Genomic DNA, 27351 nt, shown 5'->3' with positions numbered 1-27351 from the left:
ACACTTATGCTTCCGATTTCGACGGATGGCATAATGATCACAACAAAGCGACAGTTATTGAGCTTTTGTTTCATCACTGCAACAACACTTATGCCTCCGATTTCGATGGATGGCATAATGTTCAAAACAAAGCGACAGAAAATGAGCTTTTGTTTCATCACTGCAACAACACCTCCAAGTGCATATATTTTTTTCTGGCAGGATACCCAAGTGGATGCAATTTGCTCCGTGATCTCCTAAGGACTTATGGTATCAAGAGTATTAAGAGGTACTAACTGATAGACAAACCGGTGAACGATTAAAAAATCGTGTCGGGGCAGGGCATATGACCATCTTTACAGTTCAGTAAAAGGCATTTCGACTCCGTTTTAGCCCAGGGATGGCAATTTGCACATGCCTGTTTCAAAAAGTGTCGATGCCCCGGTTGTTCTGTTGGGGTGATGTCTCCGTATTACCACTGAGCAAAAAAATCTAAAGGTCAGCTAGCATGCCTGTTAAGCAATCTGTTTGCACTATTTAGTACTTAGAAATATTGTTTTTGACCAATTACACAACACAAGCACAAGGATTCTCTGCCCTAAATGAGTGATAGAAGACGAAAGTGTATACATGAATAGCTCCCCTTGATAAGTGGTCCATTACAGCGAAAACTACTTAACATCGGCAACTATAACAAACGTAAAGAAACGACTGGCTGATCGATAAACTGTGCAAAAGTATAAAAAAAGGTGAAAAACCTTGCTCAGTTATGTTTAACCGAATTTAGATCGAGCTTTGCCCCTTCGATTTCACAATGGAAAACATACTGCTTCTATACCGAAATATGTCTGCTTGTGCCTTGCATTGAACGGTCACTCATCATCACTATTGCCTAATGATAAAACATTTTCTATTAATTACCTATCGAGTGCATTCTTTACCCGAGATCAAAGTACACTTTAAGGTTATTGTTTCTCTTTTTTTTTAAGAAAAATACTATTATGGCCTGGTTTTCATTGAGTTAAAGCACGCGAGCTTCGAGAAATTTCCTCGTAAATTGTAGATTTCACAATTGTTTCGCAGTGGCAAAAGAGTCATGCTGAAGCAGCCAAATGCAAACATGCCAAACTATAATTGCAATAGGACAAAAGAAGAAGAAACCCTCCTTGTAAGTATCCCATGGGATTATAACTTACACTGCACCAAAATTTAAAAAAGATTAAACGAGTACAGCTTTCTACAAGAGCACGACAACTTGTGGACTGGTATGACTAACTCGCTGTTTGCGATGGTATTTTCGCAAAAACACCGTGTCTTTAGAGTATTTCAGTTGAACCTTTCAAGCATACCTTTCCTTCACATTACTAAGGAATAAAAGTGAACAGAGTGCAAAACAGCGAAGGGACAAATATGCCGATCAGTGGAAGGAACCCAGTGAGAATATATTTACAGGACCAACTCCAGCTGACAGTTCTTCGCTCCAGACTCTTCAGTGCAATATCAGCCGCTACACAGGTTATTCAAAAAGCTGGTTTCGCTTTTCAACGACATGGAAATGGCACGTGAAGGAAGAATTAAACCAATTCCCCATAGCATTAGATCTAAACAGGGTACTGGCTCTTTAGAATCTACCCACGTGTAGCTAATCTGCGGTTAACATCGTCGTCAAGTTCTAACAGTTTAGCATGATATCTTATAATTCTATATCCCGGCAACTTTGATAGAAAACCAATTTTTTCCCGAATTGAGCAAGCTAGCCCTCACATTTTACCTCCATACTAGAAATTATTGAAAACTTTCAGTTTCCTTACCTTCCTCAGTAACTTTAGCTAGCTGGATGGGCGTTATTACGTTGAGATTAGACTCTATCAAAATTGAGCGGATAAAATTTTGAATGGCGTGTTTTTCTCCTGCTCAAAACAACATGTGCGAAATAAGATGCACGATACTTTAGATTTTTATACGCCTAGACGTTTCAAGTTGCCCATTCAAGTGGGAAATGCTAGGAATTATTTAAAAATAGGTCCCATATTAGGATAGAACGGAAATTCTGCCAGTTAGCGATGAGTAGCCAAATTTTCTAGATCTGAAGAGGTTGTTAACTGTCTATTCTAGCTTTAAATCTTAACAACAGCCAAGGGTCAGTTGATTAAAAAAAGTTAAGTGTGAGGCTGTTCTAGAGAATTCAAAAATCGGAAAGATGAAAAAAATGCTTCAATACCCTTTATCCGATAATGATTTGAAAACAATTGTGAGGGCGATGTCCAACAGCTATAAAAAGCGATGAGACATAAGTAATTTTTTTGTTTATCCGCTTTAATTTAATGTGTTGAAACCTGCAAACGAGACAATGATTTAGTACAACGAGGAATTTTAAAACCTCGTGTTCTCGATAATCGGTTGTTTAGGTGACGAAGCCACAAACATAAACATCTAGTATCAAAAATATTCTTCGCGTAGGAGACGCTTACTTTTGGATAAATTCTTTAAGTTCTTAAATTTCTTTGAGATTATCAATTAATTGGCACACTTGTGGGACAGAATTTTCTTTTATCAACTCCTAGGCAAATTGTATGCCACCTTTTTTAAATCCTATATGATCAATTACTTATTGCTATCAGCGATCTTTCGAGATTATCTACGACCAATCAATAATGAATTAGACTTGGAGTAAGTTTCGAAGTACATGTTGAATATAAAAACCTTACCACTATACACAGCTTTTGCGCTACTTTGTATTTCTTGCATTCAAAATAATAACAGTAACAATAAAGGGGCTCCTTATATATAATTAGCCCTAGACGACGCCGTTATCAAGCATTCAGCTTCCCTGATCGGCTATTTCCGACTTTAAAGGACGACAGTTTCGTTTTCTAAATGAATTTTGCGATTGGACCTACGAGATCTCCGTATTTCCAAATACATTTTATTTCCAAAGCAATATCTTATTTCAAAATTCCCTGGTTAAACAGTAAGTGCCCAAACTTGTGTTGCGTTCCAAGTTCTAATCCCGAATTTCGCTCATTTTTACCCCTAAAATGATGGATTTGAAATAAGCTAAACTCTGGTTACCGGAAACCTATCAAGGACCCTTAATTAACAACCTCGACAAAACCTACTGTGCGCCCAGTCAAATTTAAACATAATCAAATTGCAAAAGAAAAGAAATCGGCAACCCTGAAGTAAAAGGTCGAGGATATGACAGCACGAGAAGCAGGTTAAAGGGAATTAATTTGCAAAAAGCTTAACTGAACCAAGTATAGTTGTATTTGGCTTATACTTTTTTAGATTATTACACCTCTCTGCTCAGTAGTTGAAGTCGTCTTGGTTGAACCAAACGATTTTTCAAACCAACCTTTTTCAGATTTACTCAGCTTTGTAGACGTATGCCATTTAAAATCTTAACTAGCTCACTGCTTCATGGAATAATGATTATGGTTTCCTGACTTGATCTCGTTTTCACGGAAGAATTATGTTTACATCAAGATAGAGAAAGTAGAGTGAGCTCATCACTTGTATTCAAAACTTTATCTCGTCAGTTGCTATTCATGATAAGAAAGAGAACTCCAAACCAACTTTAAAACCAAGACTAAAATGCATTCGCTGGCACACTGCCCAATATTTTGCAGACGTTCAAATAAATTGCTCTTTTCCTACATCTGCATCTTTCGTAATTGTACCATTTTTGAAAAAAAATATTTCTGATCACATGAGCTACAATCTAACAAAAGAGCTACAATCCATTAAAGGGTTAATTCCCATTAAAACAGAGACGTAACTCCAAAACAGAAAATGTTAGGAACTAGAGGACTACTGTACAGAACACAAACAACCTTCAAAACTGCCTAAGCTCGCAATATCATAAAGTCCTTCTTGATTGCCCTTTACGACTATGCTGCCGTGTGAGTGAGCTATCTGACCTAACAAAACCTCAGTCTCAAGCCGACGGAAGGTTTTTTTTAAGTAATGCAACGACTTGGCTAAAGCGATCGTGACTTTTATCGAATCTCGAAAGCTTTTTGAACTAAGTTTATTGCTTGTGCACGGATGGTCAAGAAAAAAAAATAGCAAACCTAACAAGAAGCGTTTTTGAAGTCTAGTAAATGGAGACATCTATTCGAGTTAAGAAAACTTCAAAGTAAGCATTCGTTCATCATTAGTCGCCACTAACCTGTTAAATGATCTTTCCTGACCAAATTAGTCTGTAACTTTGATACTTTATAGCAAGTGAAGTCTTTGATATGGTGTGCGGTGTGTATTCAGTAAGTTTGGCTTCCCTCGCCTTACTAAAGACAATATGGTGAGGCAGGGAACTTTCTGGTCTGAAATAAATTAGACTTTTGTGCATTTTTTCACCACATAGGGTTTAATCTAGCTTCCTTTTTATATAATATCTCATTGAGCTCAATTAAGCGACTTAATACGGAAATGCGACCTTGGCAACCGCAATGAAGACTTTAAATTCAATATCGTAAGAGATATATTGTGTCCGAGATACCAGACAATGCAAAAAGTTGATCATCGCCACACAGTGGCGATGATCAACTGCACATATACGTGCACTGATCATCGCCAAATAGTGGCGATGATCAGTGCACATATACGTTTCATAACCGCAGTTCATACATATGTTTCATATGTTTGTTGTTGTTTGATTTATCATCTACGGGTTTATGTCGAATTAATTTGATGGCCTGCTCCCAGCTGGCTTGTTAGCTCAATTGGTAGAGCGCTGCACTAGTATCGCAGAGGTCAGTGGTTCGAATCCCGTACAGGCCTGAAATTTTTTTCAGGTCTGATTTTCACTATTGCTCAAATAGTGCTTTACTGCGAAGGATCGTGCACATATACAGTTTTAAGAATGACGCTTAGCTACCATCAATACATTCAAAATACGAAATCAAACAAATAAGTTGTTGTACCCATTTGAATCCAACCAAGATTCCACTTTTGTTGCCATTGGCGTTTTAGCCAATATGCTTGTGTGCTCGAAATAATGAGAGCTTATCAAGATCGTTTGGAAGAGATGATAAATGAATTTTTTATGTAATCCCGTTTCGCGTACAAATTTTAGAAAGATTCATGTGTCACGTGTACATGGAGCAGTACTTCGTGAGTCACGAATTTAAAAGAAAAACCCTCAAATCTCACTTGCCTTTCTGAAAAATTCACGTTTTACGTTTTGATTTTGGGCGCGTCACGTATAAACACCTTGCCAACCCCTTGAAATGACAGTTTGTGGGTGGATGAATCAAAATGAACATAGTATAAGCGAACAACATAATCACACTTGGAAATGAAACCATGCAGGTTATGATCATCATATACCTAGTCTACTGTAAGATCAGCGTACTTCTCAAGCGATAAACCAACACGGCTTGCTCCTTAACTCACAATTAAGGCATCGTTTTTAAACTGCTTGCATGCGTTTAATTTTGATGAACAACGATTCAAAGACGATTTCTATGTAGTATCTTCGTTTGAGTTATTCTTAGCCTCTGGAAGATATGATTTAATGAAGCCCTTTTAGTATATGAAAATTGAAAGTAAAGAACGACGACCAACAAACGATAATCAATGACAAACAAACATGACGATAGTGAAGAATCACAATTCAAAGATATGAACAGCATCTTCGTTGAGTAGTTTTTAACCTCAGGGAGATATGTTTAAATAAGAGAACCTTCTAGTGGATGAAAGTTGTAAGTTTTTTAAAACTTGAAGGTTCCACACTGCTCAGGACTAAGGTAATTTTGTAATTCGCTCCGACGAAGGGCTAACGCTCGAAACGTCAGCTTTTGTAATCATTACGGTGGCCAATTTACCATTTCAACTTTGTTGATATATCCAAATTATTTCGTTACTCCCACCGACGCAGCCCCAAACAGTTTCTTTAGAAACTATCAGCCTTTATTAATTTTGTAATACTCAACTAAGTTGAAATTGCAAATTGACCACCGTAAAGGGTTAAAAAGCTGACGTTAGCCCTTCGTCAGAGCGAATGGGCCCTGACGAATCGCCATTCACCATTCGCTCTGACGAAGGGATAACGCTCGAAACGTCAGCTTTTTAACTCTTTACGGTGGCCAATTTACAACCTTGTTACCCCCAACGACGCAGCACCACAGTTTCTTTAGAAACTTACTCCCTTGCTCAGGACTAACATGGGCACCTCCGCTTTTACTTGACAACCTTACATTGCAACAGTCTTCACCCACAAAATGTGGTTGTTGAGGTTGAAAGTAAGGCTCACACAAAAGTCTGCCTAAAATAAAAAATTTCAGGTCGCAATTTTCCCAAGAAGGCCAAGTCAACAAACGTAACAATACAGACGTGCCCTTCTTGGCAACGAAAAGCATAGATCCAGAAAATAAGTATACTTTTGAGTCGCTGCTTCGAATAATTCGTCTACCTAATGATGTACTTTTAGTCTCCCTTGCAGCCCTTTCCGGCGTCGTCACGCAAGTGAAAACTCCCCCACCAACGGCTGCTCACATTCGAACAACATTCCTCTCCCATTGTAATGTGTTATCCAATCAAAATAAAGTTATTGTCTGACAAACAACCAATGAACACGCGATATATTTATTCCCGCGAATTCACAGGAAGCCCGTTAGGGTTAGTTTCTAAAGTTGGAATCTGATGTCATCGAAACTCCGAAGAAAATATCAGATAATGATCGCTGTTCTGTTTGCCCAAATCCTGTGGGCAAATTTATAAAAACATCTCTTTTCTCTTCTATAATTACTGTTATGGCTTCTCTCTGATGCGAAGTCAAGCTCTCAATACCAAAAGTATCTCGCACTAAGTCGAAAGCGTCTTCATTTTGTCAGTTTCAACGCTCGGATAATACGAACTCTGTGATTGGTTTGATTAATGAGGCGCGAACGCTTTCCAGAATATGGTAAGTGCTGATTGGCCAATTTCCGGAAAGTACTGTTGTTCGAATGTGAGCAGCCGTTGGTGGGGGAGTTTTCGCTTGCGTGACGACGCCGGAAAGGGCTACAAGGAAGACTTATAATGTACTTTTAGTGCTAAATAATTATTTCAATCTTATACAAAAGGCATTTCCACGTGACCAGCTGCAAGCTAGTTTTGTATGTTGCATTCAATTCTCCGTTTTCAAGTCTGTCACGAAACAAGATAGCTTCTATAACTAGAGCTTCACCGGGTACTTATTACTTTTCGGTTTTCGTCATAGCTGGATGTACTTCGCGCTGTCAACTGATAAAGTTTGGCCTAATATACCTTTTCCTCCCATCGCACTCTTTTCTGCGACGAGGTCATAGGAAAGTATTAAAGAGTTTAGTTCAGTGAGCTTAAAGTAAGCGCTATGGAAGATTAGTCTTATGCAATATTAGCTGAGTGGCGCGGTATAAATTGATATCAATATCTACGTGGGGTAAGTTTCTAAGTGTTTGCAAGAAGATTAGAGACCCTTTTGCAATATTCTTAGTTCATGACGCAAGTTCATGACGTAATATTGATTTAAAGCATACTGCGGTGGGAAAAGTTATTTCACTCGGAGCTCTAGGAATGTTAAGGGAAAGCCAGGTAATTTTTTTCAAAAATGTCTCATTGAAATATATTCTTTACAAATTCCACTAACAGCCACACTATACACCAAGCTCGCTCAAACTTATCTCCTCAAAACCATTAACACAAGTCCAAATTTCCGGTGGTTAAAAATCTTGACAGGAATCCGCTGGTAACGTAGACTCTACTGATTGTCAACTGGTGACAAATAGCAGTCAATGCTGCATTCAAGATAATGGTCCGCGCAGGTTTACTCAATAGGGTGGTCGCCTCTTAAGAACGATCCAGTTTCAATTTGTAGGAGTTAAACAAATATCTACTCAAGTGCTACTCTTGGAGAGAAAACATGGACTGAAACGTGCCTCAAAATAAATTTGATAATGCGAACGTACTGTTCAGGGAGGTCACATTCAACACAAGTACAAACCGGAGAAGAAACATCTTCAGAACTTTGCGCAAGTGTTCATTCGTTGTTCTTCCCCTTACGAAAGGAAACCTTGAACACACGCAAAAACTGCCTGCTCTACTGGTTCACCATTCGAGTTTTCGAAAATAAAAGGAGATACGACCACCTCGAGGCGAGTCACTGAGACTGTAGAATTGGAGGATCTATCTAAACAGAGGGCATAGCGAGTTAGGGTCGCAGCAAAGAACTTAAAGTGTTAGCCGAGCTTGCATTCGACGATAGGTTCTTCAACTTGGGGTAAGCTGAAGCATGTTAATGGTGGAAAAAAAGCACAACCTTAACTCTTGCTTTTCGTAGCTGAAATTATAATCAAACAAAATGTTTTCTGTAATATGTTGTTGTCGCTTGTGTGAGACTGTTGTAGTAGTTGTGACGAAGATGAAAATGATCGAATGAACGACAGGCTTTTGCACAGAGCATAAGTTGGTTGATAGTTGTGGTGAGAGAGACCTTTTTTCTTTCGGCGTGCCTTCGTTCGCACTGTTTCGAGATTAAGACGATGAGAAAGACAAAGTTCTCCATTAAGTTTAGACTGCTTTTTTTGGTAATTGAAGGTAGAAGCTGCCATTATAGTTTACTCTTTCCTTTCGTTAAATTCATTTGCCCAAATACGCAAGATGACAAGACATGTTCGGAAAAAGTTTTAATTTCGTCTCGAACTCTGTCAAGTGATACATGCACAAGTAGAACGTTTTGAGCTTTCTTTAAGTGCATAGCGTTCACGACTGGGGGAATCGATATTTCACGGCAAAAGTACCTGATTTTGATAAGTTTCTGGAAACAGGAATCAGGAAGGAATTTTATAGAGCGAATTGTGAACATGTATGAGCTTCTGAAGCAGAGCAATTGCTCACTTCAGTAGATCAGTTCGCTTGTGCTGAACTTTAAGATTTTCACAGCTCTCATAGTTCGTTATCTAGTCTTTGTTTCAGGCTCTAACTTCGATTTGACTTCTTCGTGGTGACAAGCTCGCTTCGACAAGGCAGAGGTAGCAATAAATAAAAAAATATTCCGAAGATATAGGAATATCGGCAGACTACAGCTACAATCATGAAGACGGCATTGCCTAGACTAACCCTGGATATGTTTCAGTTGCCGAGGTTTCTACGCAGAAGTCCTCCACAAAACAGTACGTTAAATGTGAAAATATTTATATAGACAGTAGTGGAGATAAATATTTTGTTCTAGCCACCATTTGATGTAAAACTGTAAAGGTTATCTATTGCCTTTTTCTCTGTTTTTTATTGCAAACGATTAGCCAGCATTTCAGCCGATGAAGGGTGGCACACTGAGGAACACGAACACTATACAGCAAGGGTACTGAACTTCCACAATACAGTCCCCATATTACAGCAGAAAGCATTTATATCAGTTGTGCATTAAGGTTTTCAGAAATCAGCAGCGCAAATGCCCATGAACGAGAAATCTTTATAAAACAATACCTAACTAGCTAATCGCTTCTAGTACACTATTCTTCTAAGATTAGTTACCTTCATTAAAATTTATTCCCCTAGTAAAACTATTTTGGCGCAAACATCGGGGAACCAACACAACGAACAATTGTTAGAAAGATGTTTACTTGTTTCGTTATGGAAGCTGAGTTAACCTACTATCGCACCTTAAGGGGCATCCTTGACGTATTCAGTACTTTATCTATAATAGAAATTCACCGTTAATCAAAACATTAGCAGCTCTGCGTGTTTGTACGTTAAGGGAATAAAAGCGAAGGCGACATTGTTGGGTGTGGATAACGGACACGTCAGCACGTTCTACACCAAATTAGGAATGGACTTTGAAATACGATTAAAGAACTTCAGCTGTGTAACAACAACACAGCGTTGTGCGATCAAATTGAAGAGCAATGTTCTTTTGATGGAGCCAAGAACTTCGTTCTACTCCCGCTTACATTTTATTTCGCAGGAAGCATTATCGTGATTATTTCAGATCTAAAAAAAATCTGGAAAATGTCAGGTAATCTTATCACAATTAGGGAATTAATACAATATCAGTAGTTCTGAAAAACAAAGGTATTGAATTATTATCCCAATATCACAAGGGGAGTAATAGCCATATAACAGTGACAAAAGGTCTCAGACAATACGCAATTCTGGCTGAAAAAGGATGCTGATAGCTTCAAAGAGAGAAGGGTAAATATTTAGCATATTTTAAACGGATTATCAAAAAAAAATTCTTCAGTGAATCTCCTGGGCTAATCAGCGTGTACTTTTGAGTAACATTTTTTTAAGGGATGTTATTTAGGGGGGTAGAGAGAGGCTTCACTTATTGTCAGGAACCAGAAAATGTGCTCTGAGAGACAATACAACATTGAAAAGCGGCAAATTGATCCAAAAAGAGTTTCATTTGCCATCTCGGAGTTAATACGGGGCCACTTTTTGTATCTAAAGCGGAGGAATTTCTGCATTGTAAAACTCCCTGTTTACATTTGGGTACCACAAAAGCAATAAAGACGACATCACAAGTTCTCAGAATAAAAAGAACAGTAAACTTGAACCATCTAAATTGATCGAAAAACAGATTGTAAAAAAAAGAACCAGGATCATTTGCAGCGAACTATCGAGATCATCGACATGAGCATACTTTAAGCCTAGGGTAACACTGTAGTGTGTGAGGCATTTTGATGGTGGCAGAAGCATCTTTCCACCTCTGTTTGGAAGTAGAAAAATTAAGAACAAACAAGACAAAAACGAACATTTGAGAAAGTCACAATTTATAATATTAAAGATTCGCATGTCCTAAACTTCGATAGCGAATGAGAAGGAATACAAAGCCATATTCTCTAGAAAGAGTGGATAAACTTTCGTTAAGCTAAATTTAGGGAATTTCGGATGCAGTGCAGACTATTGCACAAATTCCCAGCCGAACAGGATGTTACTTTCTAAACCATTCAGTCTTGCTGGCCATAGACTGCTAAAAGATAAGCTTCATTGAAACTTCTGCGCTGACTTAACTGTCATGTTGTCTTACTGAACAAGATTGAGTTTAATTTTATTGGAAGGCGAACATGGCATGCGGTTCAATTTTTGTTGGAAAGTAGAGAAGTTAAGAACAAATATAAAAACCGCAACTATCGAGGACTCAATAATTTATCAAAATAGACGCTGACATTTATCTGCCTTCGGTGAAGAATATGTCGGAATAAGAACCAACATTATACACCAAGTTATGGGGGTAAAGTTTCTCTTATGATGTGCGTATTGCAGAGGCAATAGATGAAATGAAATAAGCACTCAGCAAGACTGAAATCTTCTTCCTAAACACTCCCAGCCGCTGAAATGTTTCTGCATACAAATTAAAATAGCACGCCCCCAGAAATGTTTGGAAAAGCTAGAGCTCAGACATTTTGTATAATTCACTCAGGCGGAATATCAAATAAACTTTAGTCCCAGTAACTGTTTCTCTCCAAAATGGCTGTAAAAGAGGTACAAAATTTAGAAGGAAAAAACTCGCACTGATAAAGACTGGTATTGTGCGAAAGCAAACTGAAAACCTCCGCACCTTCAGCGACATAAAAGTCGTGGTATATAAGAGTAAAGGGGCGGTTTTAACCGCTCATCATCAGAGAGGCGACACGATAGAAAAGAAAAAAAGGAAAAAATTGCGAAATGGTAATAAGCCAGAAAAAGTGAAAGATTATGTCAATGACGGTTTAAAAACAGGGTTACCTGTTCGAAAGCGTCGCTTGGTGGTCTATTCCTGAGATTTGGTTGGGGGAACACCAATGAACCAAGTACACGCGCGGAACGAAGCAGCGAAGAAACTGCAGCGCTTAGCAAGTGACTGCCTGTTTTATCAAAAATACTTTTAATTGTTTGGATATTATTAACGCCCTTTGGCGCCCTTCATTTATTCGTTCACTTTTTTTTTTTTTTTCTATGGTGGCAATTGTTCAAAAAATAACATCTTGTTACGTTCATTGTTAAGGAAAAAAACAGCAATAGACTTAAAATATCAAGCTGAGACACTAGCAAGGCAGCTTAGTACCATTGGGCCTGCCTGTTGTACGATCAATATAGAATTTACTGTTAATCTAACCATATTGTATATTTCAAACTTTGAGGTTAATAAGTGTTAACCTTGTTTTGACTGGATTTTTAGAAGACACTAGAATTGAAGTACATTCGTCATAGTTTAAATTTTCAGACTGATACACATCTGTTTTCCCGTATTTACACTGTGGATTCCTAGGCAAAATTATGGTCCAAGAGTTATCAAGCACTGATTACGCCTTACTTTATGATCCTTTATGACTCCTTTTGATAACTGTTACGAATAACATTTCGTAACTTCCACGGTTAGGCGTGCAAGATTTAAGATTGCGGAAAACAAAAAAGCTGCGGCTAAATTTCTTTCGAGGACTGCACTTTAATAGGTCCTACAATACCAGTTTCCTTCGAAAACAATTTTTTTATATTTTCACCTCCGCAGGGGTCTTTGACGACCAATAAGTCAGGTTTATCGCCGGATGTGGGCGACATTAATGACAGATACAGTAAATCATTCAATAAACTTAGAGCTAATTTGAGATTAAGACTGGCGGCTGTCTGGCTGCCCTTTGCTACACCTCTCTACACGTAAGCGATTATGTGTCGCCCTGTGTCATCACAGCGAAAAGGTTGAGCGAAATGTTTAGAAAAAGAATTCTCACTATTGTATGGAAAATAAATGACGACCATCTAGACCCAAATGAGTGCCAAAGTAACTCGTTAACCCGGTGTTACCTTTACTATCGAGGAATTTCGCAGCAGGTACATTCGAGAAGAAATTTTTTTTTTTTTTCTAATTTTCCGGGATGTTCAATAGGATGAATCTATTCTATCGGTCATCCTTATCGTTAATCGTGTTGATTTGTCTGTTAGTATCGACAATTTTAGGGGATATCTCTTCAATTTATTCTAGAGTCAAAATTTTAAGAAATGTTCATACGATACACAATACAAACTGCAAAGCCTTGGTGTGATCAAGATTCAGAGAGTAAGAGAATGGAACTAAATTCCAACATGTCTATCACGCTAAAGCATTTCACATCCTAATGAAGGAAATCTTCCCTTCAGTTTAAATTGTCTGTGCATACTTTTCCTCGGAGACACAAGGTCACTATGATCTCTCTGAAGTCTTTCAACAACAAAAGTTGGAGAATAGTATCGATAGGTATTTAATTTGGAGTAATTGAGAGGACTGAAGACAGCAGGAACGCCTATCCACTCAGTTTTGTATAACCAAAACAGAAATGAGATGTAACCCAAAAAAGCCTGAAGGCCGTGATACCCACGAAAGCAATAGCTTTTGGCTAGTTTAACGTTGATTACTTGAGGTGATGGGGCAAGCGTTTGAGTCAAACTGATTGAATTTTGGGCGGAAAACGGAGCGCAGTGCCCGACTACTCTCTCACCGCCCCTTCCAGAACTGTCATATTGAAGGACCCTCGATAGGGCTGCAGCGAAAGCGGTTGTCAGGCGAATGCAATTTTTAACTTCAATAGACCAGAAGTCTCTACAGATTATTTAATTTTTTTTGTCATCAAAAATCTTGATCACGTGACATCAGTTGACGTCATCGAATGGCTTGTACCAACGATCTGGATTCGTTATGTTCATTTGGTTTGAAAAGGAAAACTATGTAAGTTACTTACAGCTAGTTTTCCCTACCAAAGGCCTCGACAAGATCTTCAAGCACCCTCGGGTGTCATAAAAATTCGTTAATCAACACGAGGGTTTTTTTTATATTTAATGCGCTCGATATTAGAATTACTGTTTATATTTGAGTGTTCCAACGGTTTCAATGGTAAACGAGATTGATAATTCTTACTAAACTTGGTTTGGATTTCGGACTTCCTTGGGCATCCTTTCTTTTTGGTGGTTATTGACGAAGATTTATTTGCGTTCAAGTTTTGCAAGTTTTTGAAAGTTTCTCGAGCCATCTAGGGTCAGCGGGATTCTCGAGTTCAACAGCGTTAAAATGTAAACCTATTGGACCGAAAAACACTTAGCAAAAACCCCCTGCTACGAGCGAGCAAGATGAAGCAAACCCTACGATCTAGTCGGCTGTCAAAAGGGGGCCAATATTGCCCGCTTCAGTTTCTAATCATACCAAATAAGAACATATACTGACCTTCTCATTCAATGGTGCTGCCATGCGTTTGGTGAGAACAACCGTTATACTGAATAGGTAAGAAATCAATTGACCCTGAAAGAAATAATGAAAAAGGGAAGGATTTATAGACAAAGATATATTAAGCCGGAGACAATGATTCCATTCTTGGTATCCCAGAATTTAAATATAGCACTCGGAAACGTCTATTTTGAAAAGAGGAAACAGCACAGGGCCCACGCAGTGCCAACGTGACGCCAATTCTGCTATCTTTACCCGAAAAGATTTGGATAAAAGTCTGGACAACAGGAGTCAATTCCAATCAACCAAAATATAAACAATTGAAGAGGACCCAACAATAACTTCTTCTAAACAAGAGAGGGTAATAAATACAAGCGAGAGGTGCGAATTTTAGCGGGAAGACGGGTTCTTTAATTGCTCAAAGAGCATGAGACATCATAAAGGCAGAGCAAGGATTAAATTGCACTTCTTCAAAGAGCATCTCCCCTATCTTCAACCTCTATATATGCAAAACTGATCGATGAAAGATTGAACATCAAACATTTTTCAGGATCTTTAATAAACACCAGAACAATTTTGACCCTTAGACCCCAGCCCTAAATTGTGGTTAAATTAATCAGACGAAGGCATGAACGGTCCCTGAACGAAACTTTGAGTAGTGCACAGTTCAGGCGATCCTTTGTCTTCGTCCTTTTAGGTTTCTAAAATGTTCATGCTATACACAATTGAGAGAAACGAAAAGACATCAAAAGTACCCAGCATCCTGTTTTCTCTCTTCGTTTTCTATTGAAAATATACACACACACGGCGCCGCTAACAGTAGTGCGTGACCGTCAAAAAAAATAGCCAAATACGAAAAGTTAAAAGCCCCGTCTGCTGATGATCGGATGTAGTTATAAAAGGCAATATTTCAATTTAGGACGAGATATTTCAGATTGCGTAATATCTCCAGTTAACAAGCCTATCAGAGGTTTCCTCGCTAATCCAATGTTGCGTAACATATCTAATTAACAAGTCCATCATTAAATCCATGCTAATCCAGTGTTTTTTTTCCCGATATCTATTTTCGAGCAAAAGGGAGGAAACTATAAACTATTTCAAAGATCTCAATTTACTGAGAACTAATCAATTACGTCGGACGATGCAGCCATCAAAAGGCACTAAAAGTCATGACAGTTCGATTCCATTCGATGGAATCCTGTTGCACTGCCTAACCTTCTTTGCTACGGTTTACTTGACTTGGGGATTACGGGGGCTCGTAATTAAAGGAGTAAATAAGAGCACTTAAGAAATTACTGAACTTATCACTTCTTATTGCCACTGACACGAGGCAAGGAGACCCCAATAATAATTTCGTGCGTGAATTACTTTGAAATCGGCCGCAAACCTTCAGTTTCTAACACTATTTTGACATGTCCGGTATAATTAAAAGAACTGAAAGAACCCAATGAAGGCTGATTACTGATGGACCGTGAATAACTAGTCTTCAGTGTTGGTGGTCCGCAGTTCTGAATTGTGTAGGTTTTTTTAAGAAGATGGGTACCTTTTCAAATTTCTGATGTCCAAAACGGAAAAAAAATGATTCTGCTGATGCTGCGACTTCCAACTATCAAGAGGGCTGTCCAAGAATCAATGTGTGTGACATGTTTTTTTCCTTGTTTTCGTCTACAAAGGGTAAGGCTATTATTGGACTCTCGAAATGAAAAAGTTATTGTATTTTTCACTAATACTTCAAAGCACCTGATGTTGAAAGGATTTAAGGAAATGATATTTTCCTTTAAGTTTGATCACTTTTTCCCTAAGAGTCAGTCTAAACCCATGTCAAATGTAAAATATTTTCACGCGAATGCCTTTAACGAACAAACAAATGGCTTAGGTGGAACTAGTTTTTGCATGCTCACGTACAATTCTTGAAGAGATAAAAAAACTGTCTCAACCAGTTCTTTGCTTATCTTGCTGGGCAATGTTGGCATTTATCGACGTCTTTTCTATCTACTGATTTACTTTTTTCCACTCGGCAGAATGCCTCGAACGCCGTAAATTAATGTTCCGTAAGGTAGTGAGACCATAGATGCATTGCAATATTCAAGAAGCCTTTCAGAAAACAAATAATTGACCACATGGAATGACAAAAATTTTAGATACAATGTCATGATGTTTACAAATATTTACTTAAACGTAAACTTCTACAACAAATGACATACTTTGACCACAGAACTAAGGAATGTCGCTTACCTGTGTGAGATACCCAACTGTATGCCGGGGTCACGACCTACAACCAAATTCTTCAAGGAAAACATCACTATATTTCTCTTAATTTAGAACATGGCGTGTTGACATAATACGTGGACGCTCTTTCATGGTTCAGTGTTCAGTGTTGCCCCGCGGGCGTTACCTGTTTACGCAGGATCACGTAGCCGGGAAGAACTGTTTATTTTTCTAGGTCAAGACACTTTCACAGATGTAGTGGCTTTGTTCTTTGTTTCCGTCAGGTAGCATTTCATTGAAAATATTCTTGTTTTTCAGCCCCCTCCAGCCTACTCGCCTTCCTCCCTACACCCCCACATACACAAAAACAACCAAAGGTTCACACTCACCTGTTCAGAGGCCTTGGAAATTAAGATGGCCCCTGGATACCTAGAGGGTTTACGATATTCCGAGTTTACATCTTTGATTCTATAATAACTTGGTTGTTTAATGACCCATCGGAGCTACCAATCTTATCATCCTTTGATTTTCTTGAGGAGATAATCCGTATTCATTCCTCCACACGGGTCATATTCCTGCCAGCTTGGTTCATGATTACCTCTACAGGAGGCGCGCTGCCCTCATGATTAGTGCGCTCCACTCCGGATTGAGTGGTCCGGTTTCGAGCCCTGGCCGGGGACATTGTGTTGTGTTCTTGGGCAAAACACTTTCCTCCCACAGTGCCTCTCTCCATCTTGAAGTATATATGGGCAACGGCGAATTTAATACTGAGGGTAAACATGTGATGGACTAGCATTCCATCCAGGGGGTGGAAAATTAAAAATACTCCTAGTCGCTTCATGCTACGGAAACCGGATTTACGCGGGCTTTACCTGCTTACCTAAAGCTTTCTAGCCCCAACAAATGCAAGGATTTAAGCAGGCTTTACCTGCTTACCTAATGCTTTCTTGCCCCAACAAATGCAACAGTATTTGCAGTTTCCTTCGATATCAGGGAGAGTTATTCTGTGGAGGAAAAAAGGGATGAAAAAAGAAAAATAGTAAAACAACAACCCAATCAAATGGAGATAAAAAAAAGTTACTAATCTCTTTAGGAAAGCTGGATTATATCATCCGTTGGCATTCAATGTTTGTGAATTAACAAGTAAAACTAACATCCTTATGGAACTGATTGTGTTAAAAAAAATTTATGTTTGATCTGTGCCCTCTAACATTCTAAATTTCTGCACACATGCTGATGTAGAGTAAGATATCCCAACTCTGTACAAATTCCATAATTAATGCAACTATAAAATTCTAAATCCATTCGCAAATTTCAATACGTCGCTGATATTCAAGATACCTTATAGCTACTTAATTTCGCGATTAAGTGTTTCATTTCTTTTCGCGACTTCCATGGGCAAATATGAAAACAGAGCATTAAATTTGGCGATTCAACGGTTGTCGCTTAAATTTTATTTTCAAAATGTCAACTTTGACGACTGCAGGAAAGACATTCTAAGGAATTCGTACGAATCTGACGATTCCGATAAAGATGATAGCTAGGTTTTCTACTTTAGATGCGATATCCTTGCAAATTGGTGTCATTTCACTAATGATACAAAATAGAACTTAATAGTAAGATCATGACATAATTTTTGTGTTTGTCGATACATATGCTGTATATGACATGTTGATCATTATTTTCTGTGATTTTAAATTACCGTGGGATTTTTATTCACGCGACTTTTTATTCATTTCTATAGCTCTTGTATCGACCTAAGAGTTTTGCTTCCCTTCAAATTGACGAGGAAAAAAAGGTGTGAAAGCGCCCCTTCCACGCAAGATGAGCTCCAATGAAACCTCTCTCAAAGCGATCTCCACAAATCCTCCTTAACCTAGGTTTCTAATAATACGGCAATTTTCTAATTACATAGCAGCATGGTAGCAAGATATAAAATCGGAACCGCCTATACACCGATGTCGGACGGATTACTTTTCCGTGGCAGCCTTCCAGGGCTTCAAATGAAAATATTTCAGTAAAAAGGGCTGACTAAGTATGTCACGAGAGGCAACCACTTCACTGCTCGACTTCTGGTAAGTGATGCAGCCATCAAAATGAGGCTTTGAGGATATCTTAATTGATTGATCCAAAAACCTAACTTAAATGATATTTTGAAAAATTCTTTGAAATGGCGTAGGTTTTTTTTACCACATGAATGCAAAAACAATCTTTAAATAAACTGTATGTCCAGATCATGGTTAAAAACGTTTCGGTAATTCCGTAATTAGAAGCCAATTATCGGTTTACTGACTTAATAAGATCCGTTGTTGTGAAAACTCCTTTTATCAAGCCGGATATCAGTTTTTACCCACTAATAACTGGATAAAGGTAACGTCGCTAATTAGGCTGACAAGATGGAAAGAACATTAGTTAGGGCTCGGGCACACTAGGCAAATCTTTGGTTATTTTGCGAAAAAAAAAAAAACTGTCATCAGCCCAGTAAGACAAGTGCGCCCGGTTCAAATGTCCAAATCAGCGGACTGGCAAAGACTTAACAGTACGGTAGAAGTCAAAACTTCGCTTATCGTTATACAACGAACATATCATTCGGGAGAATACATATCACAGAATGAGAGGAAGTTCCATCGATTATTGTAAAAAAATACCTCACCTTTTAATTTTGTGAAAGACCCCCTTGACGGATTAAGGTTATAACTACAAACGGTTTTCAGGCCGTGTGTCAACCTCTTTGATAACACTTTCGCTACCACAAAACTCATTTTGAAATCAATAAGTTATTCACTGGCTTGAGGTCGTGACCGAAATCTTTGCTCAAAAATACTGCCCAGCTAGCTAGGCGAAGCATGTACTCTGCGACTTACGAACATGCCCGTCTAGCGTCTATCGTCTACCCTCTACCGTCTACTATCTTCAGTGTACAATCTATTGTCTATGGTCTGAGTTTTAATGTATAATCGTGCTAAGAACCGATCGAACTAAGGCTGATAGTTTCTAAAGAAACTGTTTGGGCTGCGTCGGTGAGGGTAACGAAATAATTTGGATATATCAACAAAGTTGAAATGGTAAATTGGCCACCGTAACGATTACAAAAGCTGACGTTTCGAGCGTTAGCCCATCGTCGGAGCGAGTAGAGGAATTGTGGGTTGTGTGTGCTTTTACGGGCAGAAGATGGAGCTACGTTATTGGTGGGAACATGGCAACCACTAAGTGGTAACCACTCAGTTAAATCCATCACTCTGGAATCTTCAAAAGCGCCGTCGTCCTGTCTCGGAGTAGGACAAATTTTTGCTAGGCGTCAGATCTGACACTTTTCAGTTGACAAGCCACAATTTGAAAAAGATTTGATCTCGCTTTTTAAATGCGAGTCTTTAGGGCAAAAGGCCCCCAAAATATTCAATTTTTAGGGGACAATCAAACGGTGAAGATGGCAGATTTGTAGCTCGAGATGCCGCATGACAATCAGTACTCAGGATGCTAAGGATACAATTATTATGGCTCCAAGTTTACGTTTAAGTTGAATCCTCAGATCCAAGTAGTCCAAGTACTGCTCAGTTGTTATATCTATGTGATTGACATTTAGTGGTAAACAAATATTGTGCTATTTTCTAGTGCGCCCGGGATTGACAAATTATCTTCCCCCGATTTTCCCTTAGCTATACCGGACCCAAACTATGCAACAAACTTTCATCTAAAGCAAGAAAAATTTCATTCCTAAAGCAATTTAAACTTTTCATTCGCAAGGCCGATCTGTCCAACATTCTAGTAATCTATACTATTAGTTTAAGTTTTAGATATATCAAGAGTAAATTTGTAAAAGGTAATTTATCTGTTTATTTTACTTATCCATTTTAGATAGCGTTACTAGGTGTCCTCAAATAGTAGAGGGGACCTTTCCCCTCAGCTACCTTCTCAAAGAAGATGTCAATAAAGTTTTTCATTCATTCATTCATTGAAAATTTGGCGGAGACACGTTTTGTCGAGATTTTTGGTGAAGCAAAACAAATGTTGTCAGCCTAGTGCGACCGGTCCCTTATCGATCTAATGTATGTTTTGATGTGGTACCAGAAAAATACAACTAAGATATCACCAGATGAACACCGTTTGAAACTTGCTAGAGTGACAGCAGATACTCCAGAATTGTTTACAAAGAGACGGCTCCAAGCTTTGCTTTAAGGTGGTTATCATGAATCGGTCGAAGAATTACGCCGTACACTATACCGAGATGGATTTCACAGAGTAAATTGTTGGTTAGTTAATCTAATTGGCCTTGATTACTCGTAATTCTTCTTTATACCGGGTCTCGCGTGCTCACACTGCGTCTTACTTCGTCTGGCATGCCCACTTCGCTCGTGCACAAAGTGTTTCAATCGAAGCATATGCTGCGTCTTCCTAACCTTTTTCACCAAAGTGCAGATGTACATCCGCCGTTGCAAACTTGCCTCGCGCAGTAAGTCCCCTGACCTGATAATTAAATTTTCCCCTCTACCCTGTTATAAATTGGTAAAGGGAGTATGGTGCTAAAAATATAGGTGAGTGCGATCCCAAAGCGAGCGAGCCACAGGTGCCAGCCACACAATAGGATAAAGTCCTTTTTTCAAGCTCACCAGTATAATTTATTAACATCTATAATTCATAGAGCTTTCCTTATTATATCTTTGTCGTCAGAGGGCACGTTCACGAATCTAGCTATCCGATTGGTACTTAATAATTTGGATATATCAACAAAGTTGAAATGATGAATTGGACACAGTAACGATTACAAAAGCTGACGTTTCGAGCGTTAGCCCTTCGTCGGAGCGAATAGAGGATTGTGGGTTGTGCGTGTTTTTAAAGGCAGAAAATGGAGCTACGTTATTGGTGGGAACATGGCAACAAAAAAAACACGAATAAATTAGTGGAATGAAAAGCTTTCGTTGATCCCTGTGGGATTTAGACTGCCGGTTTGAAAGATGAGCTTTTGTTCAAGAGTTTTACGGCTTTCCGTGCTACCTAAGTGTAAGGAAAGACCGCAGATTGCCATATGTTGCTTAGAATGATTAGGTAAATTAAAATGTCTAGCGACTGATTTCGACGTGTCCTTGTCATTCCTTTCCACGTCTCGAAGGTGTTCCCGGAATCGGTCACCTAGTCTTCTGCCTGTTTCACCGATGTATATCTTTTTGCAATAAGTGCAAGTTATGCAATAGATTACATTGGCGGAGGTGCACGTGAAGTGATCGTTGATCGTAATGGATCGTTTTGGTCTCGATATTTCATCAGTGTTGTGAATGAAAGGACACGTTTTGCATCGTGCACGAGCGCATTTAAAAGTGCCTGGTTGGTCATTAGTCTGAAAGAACTTCTGACCAAAAACTTGCCTATATGTTTCTGTCGCGTTTGAATGAAATGAGCGGAGGCTGCGAAAAGATAGTGCTTGTCTCTGGATCGTTTTGAAGTAATTGAAAGTTTTTAAGAATGATGGATTAAACTGAATGGTTACCACTTAGTGGTTGCCATGTTCCCACCAATAACGTAGCTCCATTTTCTGCCCTTAAAAGCACACACAACCCACAATTCCTCTACTCGCTCCGACGAAGGGCTAACGCTCGAAACGTCAGCTTTTGTAATCGTTACGGTGGCCAATTTACCATTTCAACTTTGTTGATATATCCAAATTATTTCGTTACCCCCACCGACGCAGCCCAAACAGTTTCTTTAGAAACTATCAACCTTTGTTCGATTGGTTCTTAGTACGATTATACATTAAAACTCAGACCATAGACAATAGATTGTACATTGTAGATAGTACACGGTAGAGGGTAGACGATAGACGCTAGACGGGCATGTTTGTAAGTCGCAGAGTACATGCTTCGCCTAGCTAGCTGGGCAGTATTTTTGAGCAAAGATTTCGGTCACGACCTCAAGCCAGTGAATAACTTATTGATTTCAAAATGAGTTTTGTGTTATCAAATAGGTTGACACACGGCCTGAAAACCGTTTGTAGTTATAACCTTAATCCGTCAAGGGGGTCTTTCACAAAATTAAAAGGTGAGGTATTTTTTTACAATAATCGATGGAACTTCCTCTCATTCAGTGATATGTATTCTCCCGAATATGTTCGTTGTATAACGATAAGCGAAGTTTTGACTTCTACCGTACTGTTAAGTCTTTGCAAGTCTGTTGATTTGGACATTTGAACCGTAAATTGCACAACAGAGACCGAATAAATTCTACAAGAAAAAGCCACATTAAATTGCCTTGTGTCTAGTTGAAGTGTCTCACTGAACATAAAGGTTTTTGGTGTTGTAGTGTTTTTAGCGTGTTTTTTAGTCAAGGTTTACACACACCATTGCAGAGAAAACCTATAATTACTTTCCTTGCCGCTTACTGACTGAACAAAGGTAAATCTTCGAAGATTAAATGCCGATTGGAGTGAAAAATATTATCCGTAAGATCATTTACTGTTTTTGAAGAAAAAATTGTCGTCCCGCGCCTTTCAAGCAAAATGCAATCCAGAAATACCGAAGAAATTACAGGCCGATCGGGGGCGCTGCAAATGATGACGGCAGTAAGTGAAGGTACGTTTTTTATTGGGTGGGGGGTGGGCCGGGGCTTCGGAGGGGAGGGTCATTAATAAATATTTTACAAATCGGGGAGGGTCAAACCTGTTTGATACGCAGCCGGGGGAGGGTCATAGGTTTTTTTTTTTTCAGCAAGGAAAAAACTACTCCTTGTCGGTTAGTTGACTTTTAATTATTTGTTACCAAACACGCGAAGTGTACAGAAACCTAAAAATTATATATACAAGCAAAGCTACCAGTTTAAATCAATCTACATCATTTTAAACAGATGTCGAAATGTTATGTCAAAAAACTATCATGTCCCAACTAACGTAATTGTCTCTCTCGACCCGTGTCCGCTTTCGTCCATTATTTGACGTCGGTAATGTTTCCGCGCGGGGCTCTGGTATAAAATTAGTGTCCGGTGTCGATTCGTTGCTTGAGCTACTCGGGCTTGAGCCGACAACTCGATCTACCACATCACTTTGCGAGTCAGTCTCCACCTCGGAAAGTGACGAGGTCACTTGTTGCTGTACATTTCTGAGTGGGGGCTTCCGAGGTTGTTGACGCCCCATTATATTGTACAGCAAGGTACCAATGTGCGCTTTTATCATCGCGACTTTTTCAGATTTCTTCCCGTTGAAGGTGATCTTGTGATGAGAAAAGTACAAGGATAGTTCGTCCACCCTCAATGACGACAGCTTATCGGAGTTGTACAGTCCAACCCAGTCAATGTCATTGTACTCCCGGTTCAGCCGTTCCATTCGCTCCAGTTTCAGACTCCTCTTTCTTCTTCTCCTTGCGCATTTTTATTTGGGCAAGGTGCTCAATATACTCCACTACAAGCTTTTCGGGGACAATGTATTAATCTGAAAACCTTCTAATAGCCTCACTGTCCTCACTGACTAGTTCACTTTCCTCAAACAATCGCTTAATCTGAGCTCGAGGCTGGAAGTCATCCGGCTCACGGCCATCGGTGGGAGTTGCACTCCAAGAGAGATAATGGAAGTTTGGTAGCTTGCCATAGTCGGGATATGGTCGTCGAGTTGGAAGTGGAGCGCTGGTAGTCTCATCCTTCCCGCAAAATTTACATAGTTTGCCACTTCCCTCTTTACACGACATTCGCCTATTATTAATATAAAGCTCACCTTTCTCACAAAATGCTATTTGAGAACTCAGTATATTCGCCCTTTGGGTTCGGGAACTTCCCCATATTCTCATCTTTCCACTTCTCTGGACTTGTACTTTCACTTGTACCCGCACCCGATGTGCTACCAACAGAGTCAGAGGAGTAGCAGGCATCCTTTTTAGAATGGCGAGTCGGCAAACAGCCACAATAGCCACAAGTTGCTCCATCTGACCTCATGAAATCCTGGCATTCTCCACAAGCGCATTTCCCTCTTCCTATTCCTCGCACATCCTTGCCCATTTTCAAGTTTTCACCATGCAACGCCACGCAATTAACTGCTTTGTGCGCAGACACCGTTATGTGAGCAACACTTCCGGTCAGTTATTTTAACTTCCGGTTGTTTTTGTCTTGGAGGAGGTGGGGGGAAGGTCAGATCCTTTTTCTTAGGCATTTATGAAGGGTCATGCATTAATCCAATCTGGAAAGTGGCCACGACTTTTTTGGCAAAAAATTTCTAAAATACCCCGGCCCACCCCACCCAATAAAAAACGTACCTTCCCTAACTTGATAGAAATCAGACTCAAAATACAAAAATTTTCTCATTGGGGAGAAGAGTTTTGAGGATATAATACAAAAGCTGATAAGTCAATAGCTCCATTACTGTTCATTGCTCAAACATTGCACTATTTTCTCAATCAGTCTTTCGCCTGAGTCTTACCTTTTTCAGCGGTTACTTAAGGAGGCTGGATATAGTTTTTCCCTTTTCTGAAGCAAGATATTTAAACTAAAATGACGAAGCTTAGCTTCAACGAATCGCGATCACATTTTCCCCTGAAATAAAGATAATATTGAAGAATCAGTTTGTTGTAAATATATTGAAAAATTCGTTGCCATGGAAACGTTGCCGGCTTGCAATGCTGGGTCCAAAATTAGACTTGACTTGAATTTTTTTAAAAACTGGACGGTGAATCTATTTTAGATTTTGCATGCGTCCTTTGACTGTCTTGGTCTACTTGACTGTTAAGTTTAAAAAAATTCTGTCAGAAAGTTTAAGGAAAAGAGGCCTTTTTTAGAATTCATCGTTAACTTTTTTTCCCTCTGACAGAATTTTTTCGAATTTTGTAAAACACGCACAGAGCCGTTCAAAGTTAACGTGCAAAAATAAAAAAAATTCACCGAGCGGAAACGGAAATACGTAAGTCTAAAGTTTCAAATTTCCAAAAATTTCGACTCGACAAGATGGGCAATTGCGCATATGCAACATTTGTGTCACGCCACGTCACTTGCCACGGACGCCACGAGGATTTGGACGTCTTCTTCGCCGAACGTCCTTCGCGCTCTTCTATAGAGCTTTATTTTGCTAAGAGAGGTTCACCTTCTGGGTGGATTGCGCCTGGAAATGGCTGCTGCTTTATTTTCCTTCAAAGTGCTAGATTATTTTGTGCAAAGTGTCGGGATGTTTTGTTCCTCTTGGAGCTGATCGACGCGAAGTGGTTGGCGATTTGCTAAGAATGGAGACCAGTGCTTCCTTCCCACCGTTGTTGTAAAGATCTTTTAAGTCATCGTAACACAGACCGCTTTCTGCAATTTTCTGAATGATGTTTTCTTTGACGAGGAGCCAGTTATCGCACTGTGAATAGAGCTTGTCTTCGAAAGTTTACATGCGTTCGTGGCGTCCGTCAAGAAAGTCCATGTCTACGAAAGCGAAGGAGGTGGATTTCACATGCTGTTGTTTACAATGTCAGCGCTTGTTAGCTGCAACGGGGATTGAAAGAGGACACAGTGGAGGGCACGTACATCAAATAATAATAATAATAATAATAATAATAATAATAATAATAATACCTTTATTTAAACACGATGTGTTTCAAAGCTGAACAGCTTGTGGGGCCGTGTGTAAATCAAATAAACTTCTAAATTAAATAAATTCAAATGATGGTTTTTGAGGAGAGGGGAAAACCGGAGTACCCGGAGAAAAACCTCTCGGAGCAGAGTAGAGAACCAACAAACTCAATTCACTTATGACGCCGGGTCCGGGAAACGAACCCGGGACACATTGGTGGAAGGCTACGCCAACCCTGCTCCCCTTCCAGAGCATCGTGTGCGTTGAAATCTTCATAAAAAAACAGCTTGATACACAGAAGGGAGATTGCTTTTACATAGTTTTCTATCAGGATTGTGAAGAGCGTTGCAACCTTTAGCGAGTGTTTTGATGAGTGTAGGGCTATCGGCGAAAAACACTTTCTTCGACGATAATGTTTCTCTATTTGAATTTCTAGCACATCGTAGGAGTGTAGGAGTGTCGAACACACAAGAATTATGGCCAATTAAAACGGTGTGACAATGCGTACTGCTGGAAAGGAAAGTGGTAAAAGATTGAAGACCTTCGCTCAGGAGTGTACTGGAACATTCTCTTTGAACAAAGTTCTCTCTCCATTCACAGTTTTGACAGTGACTTGTTTAGGCGAGAAGCGTAGCTGCTGATATTGCATGTAGGTAGCATCTATTTAGTGTTCCGGAAACCAGCCACGATAGGGGAAAATAGCTCCGACGATCGCGATCGTGTTTTCGGCCGGATTCACGCGTATTTTGGTCACTTGAGAGTGTTGTAGCTTTCCGTTTTTGAAACACACTACCAATAAAGTCAGAAAAGGTGTAGGCAGCCTACCTAGAGGCGTAAAACATGGTCTACTAGGCAGATGAAAAAATGATTCTGGTGTAAGTGCGGCGGCCATGTTTGTTTGTTCGTGTTTGTTTTCTTTTTTTTTTTTGCAACTTTTAAAAGTCCCGGTTAAATTAGAACCCAGTCTGCACGCGCCAAAGAAACTATATCCAGCCTCCTTAATTGAGATTTTCATCACAATACATGTACTTTACTCAGGGTTTCTCGCACGTATAGTTTAAAATTCTAAAAATTCCAGCCAGAATTTTCAAAAAATATTGATGATTTGATAAAGTCCAGCGCCCTCCACACCTCCTCCTCCTGTTCCGTAAAGTTCACCTTAATTGACCTCTAGGCCATTCATTACTAGAAATATGATCTAATAATCATGCTGAATATATATGTGCATTAACTGAACGAAAATGCAACGCTTTCTGGGAGTGAGTTAGTATCTAAAGCGCACAACCGTTTACGATTCTCAGGACGGCTAGGCGGAAATTGAGACGAACACGCCGTGACAAATATTCATTGGTGGGCTAAATATATTCAAGCACTGGTGAAGCTTTACAGAGGTTCTTTCTCCATGGTAAATTTGCAACGAGACAAGATAAAAAATACCCCAGGCTCGAACTGCACGACTGTTCTGAAATCTCTGAACGAGGAGTGAGGAGTGAAGAACGAAAAACGAGGAAAAAAGGAT

The 27351-nt window shown here is 39.3% G+C and overlaps 1 protein-coding gene, 1 long non-coding RNA gene and 1 pseudogene across 2 annotated transcripts in view; 1 reads left to right on the top strand and 2 right to left on the bottom strand.

Moving 5' to 3' along the window:
- The window catches only part of LOC111325487 (chordin-like protein 1), a 38035-nt gene extending 36226 nt beyond the window's left edge, over nucleotides 1–1809 (bottom strand). Inside the window, exon 1 of the mRNA XM_088728066.1 lies at nucleotides 1791–1809. The gene's annotated coding sequence lies outside the window, so the exon portion shown is untranslated. The remainder of the gene's footprint in view (nucleotides 1–1790) is intronic.
- Nucleotides 1810–7239: 5430 nt separating this feature from the next.
- LOC148726537 (uncharacterized) lies at nucleotides 7240–12524 on the top strand. Its single transcript, XR_015989808.1, has 2 exons — nucleotides 7240–7533; nucleotides 7678–12524. It is a non-coding gene; the product is annotated as an uncharacterized LOC148726537 (long non-coding RNA).
- A 10501-nt stretch (nucleotides 12525–23025) lies between these two features.
- On the bottom strand, nucleotides 23026–24512 carry LOC148726536 (uncharacterized; annotated as a pseudogene).
- Nucleotides 24513–27351: the final 2839 nt, after the last annotated feature.

This window comes from Stylophora pistillata, chromosome 7, assembly GCF_964205215.1.
Source record: "Stylophora pistillata chromosome 7, jaStyPist1.2, whole genome shotgun sequence".
NCBI classification, from domain to species: Eukaryota; Metazoa; Cnidaria; class Anthozoa; order Scleractinia; family Pocilloporidae; genus Stylophora; species Stylophora pistillata.
The sequence above is the reverse complement of the archived record's forward strand: the minus strand, read 5'-3'. Positions and strand labels throughout refer to the sequence as shown.